This window comes from Lactuca virosa, chromosome 5 (assembly GCF_052849685.1).
Source record: "Lactuca virosa cultivar CGN04683 chromosome 5, Lactuca_virosa_CGN04683_v6, whole genome shotgun sequence".
NCBI classification, from domain to species: Eukaryota; Viridiplantae; Streptophyta; class Magnoliopsida; order Asterales; family Asteraceae; genus Lactuca; species Lactuca virosa.
The window spans coordinates 54,104,580-54,107,854 of NC_136430.1; positions in this window are offsets into that span (position 1 = coordinate 54,104,580).

The following is a 3,275-nucleotide window of genomic DNA, read 5'->3' on the forward strand; positions in this document are numbered from 1 at the left end:
GGTTAACCGACACATTGATTAGGTGATATGCATCTTCGAGAGTACCAAGCTAATTTGCATGGTTATCCACACCTTGTTTGTGATCCTCGGCATCCGAGTCACAAACTTGAAGGGCACAATCGAGATTTAAACATGCCATTGAAAAGTTCAATGAATCTCAAAGGATCTAGGAGTTTCAATTCATTTAAAACCTAATTTTCAATTTTCGGTTTTCATGGTGGAAATTGGTAAATCGTCATTTACCTACCTTCAAATATTCTACAATCGGATTACGGCATCCCTCTTCCGAGTTGTAGAATATTGTGATGGGTCCTAGCCTTAATATCTCATTTGGGTGTTTTATTAAGGACTCAATCAACTAACTTGAGTTTTTCTCCCGTTTTGTAGATGTCTAGTTATGACAACTATGGTCTTCCCAAATCCCATGGAACTCGTTTTCCCCATGAAGATGATATTCCACGATTCGATCGAGGAACACGAGATCATTCTTCATTACCTCCACCTCCTCCGACAATTCTCCCTAACCCACGTGTTCGAAGACTTCAAAAGTTCAAGTTCACTCAAGCCCTATTGACAAAAAGACACAAAGATGGAAAATATGTATGTGCTCATGTCTTGGATATGAAGTTTCATATTGATAGATTGGGAATGTTGGGTGTCGATGTCTCAAGGAATTTGGTTGTTGACTTGGTTCTTCAGTCACTTCCTGAATCATATAGTGAGTTCATTAGAGAGTACTATGTAATGGACCACGACGTGACCCTCATTGATTTGACTTATTTGCTTATTGCTGCTGAATCATCAATGATTTGGCGCACTGGTCGAGCAAATTTGTTTGATAAATCAATATCCCAACCTTCTATGGGCAATGGCAACATTGGAAGTGCAGAAAAGTTTTCTCTGCGCAAGAGAAATGCTGAGTCTGAGATAGTCCCGTGTACCCTTCCATAAGAATATGTATGTTTCTACTGCCAAAAGAGGGGGCATTGGTTACAATGTTGTCCTGACTACCTGAGAGATCTAAGAGATGGGAGAGTCAAGATGTATGACTCTGCTTCAGGTAAAATCCACTATCTAACTCTATTAAGTTTTCTATCTTAAATTCTTAATACATGATGTGATAAGATTGCATTTTGATGTGTTGTAGGATCGAAGAAAAGAAAGGAAGCTTAAAGGCAGAAGTGAGCTGAGTCTGATCGCGAAGAAATGGATTTCGATCGCATGATTCGATGATCGGATTTTTTGAGCTGCCGCTTAGAGTTATGATAGATTGCTTAGGAATATGTAATAGCATAGTTTTCATTCGAATTTGCGTTGTAAGGACAAGTTTTCTGCACCTTTTATAAGTAAAATAAATTTTGAGTTTTGTTTTATTTATATCTCCTTGCAATGTCATTTGTGAAAAATTGATGCTTGTGTGTTTCTATTATAAGCAACAATATGTGGATGTGATTCTTAGTTTTGTTATTTGTGGTGGTGTCGAAATTTTCTAAGTAAGGAAAGATTCCCATCGCCCAAGTTTCAATTGGACAGAAGCTTGGAATCATATGATTTGAGTCATGTGATGTATGGAAATCTTGGTACTTAGAAAATTAATATTAATTCCTTTTTCACATAAGTATGTGAGTCAAGTGAAAGGCTAGGAGATCTGGTACGCAATGTTGTGCACTAGTCAAGTCCATCACAAATAACAATAAGATTATTCGTCATGATTTACTAAAAGTCTATTAAATGTGGTTATGCTTACAAGATTAAGTATAATTCTAAATCATTGAAAGCGTTTCAATGAATGGCAGAACGGATAAGAAGAATCAAATAGGCAGAAAGATAAAAGTTTCTCCAATCTGAAAGGATGGGAGAGTACTTTAGTATCATGTTTTATGATCGTCTTATTGATTATGAAACCATATTACAATTGATCCTCTAAGGACACCTTAGTGCACTAGTATGGCTAAAAAGAGGAATCGGAAATTGTTGAAATGGTTATATCAAAAGGTGAATCATACTTCGTTCCAAAATCAAGACTTAGAGTCATACTCCAAGATTGTGACTTGAGTGACACATCTTAAGAAGTTTTTAACACACTCATCAAATGTCGAGTAGAAACATGTTTTTCTTACTCTTGCACGTTTGAAATTGGTAAGTTGTGATGTCTTGGATAAGACAAAGACCAACTAAGACCAATTGTGTGTAGTGTTTGTCTTGATAAGAATCCTCACTAACTCCTGAATATTTGGTTGTCAATAAATGTTTCTTGACAAGAGAATCTTATATGTCAAGAGGTCAGTGGGAGTCTAAATTATCTTGAAAAGGGTTCAAGAACTAATCAAGAGTAAACCTATTAGACACTAGCACACGACTTGAGGTTTGTAACCTATCGTGTTGACATATTCTTGTTTCTGTGCCATTCCAGTAAAGTTACTTATGCATATGAGTTCTATGAGTTCTCAATAGACTGCATAAAGGCAAACACCTTGTTCAATGAAAGTACATTGACTAGTATAGGTGAGCTGCTAAATAACTTGAAAGCAATGGCGGGACCCTTGATGGCAAGAAATTAAGAATGAACAAGTTCAGTCCATATGAGTTTGGATTTGTCTTAAACCTTGTCTTTCGATTATGGTTATGAAAATTCACATGGATAGGAACACATACACCACAAAATCTAAGTGATAAGTTTTCTCTCCGTTTCATGAAAATGATTGTGAGGAAACGCTTTCACTAAGAGAGATTTTAAGGAGATAGCGATTTTGTAATTGCATTCTTAAATTTGATTATGATTACGACATCCCTCTTCATAGTTCGAATTGTGAGATTGGGCAATTAGTTTGAACATTTAAGACTTATTGCTATAAGTTCTAAAATGGTTTAGACACACATATGAGCTATCTAAGGAAAGGTGTATGAGTTTGAGAAGCATAGATAAAGGCTTATCGAAGCATATCATATTAGAAATATGAACTTTGGAAGTCAACAAGTATTGATTTCTAGAAGTCCAACTATTTTCTGAATACGTGTCAAAGCTAGTGGGAGCATAAATGTTATGCTGGTATGGATATAATTATCATGTTATTGGGAGCATGATTATTATTTTATGTGTTGCAAGTTAGCAATATTAATTATAGAAAACAATAGTTTCACTGTACAAATGTGCAGGGGTTGAAAAGTTGTTTTGCTATAATTAAGGGAGAGAATATTATACTTCATTTCAAATCTATAAGCTTAGATCGAGAAATTTTAACTGAATTTCGTCAAAAGAAATATATGAATGTTAT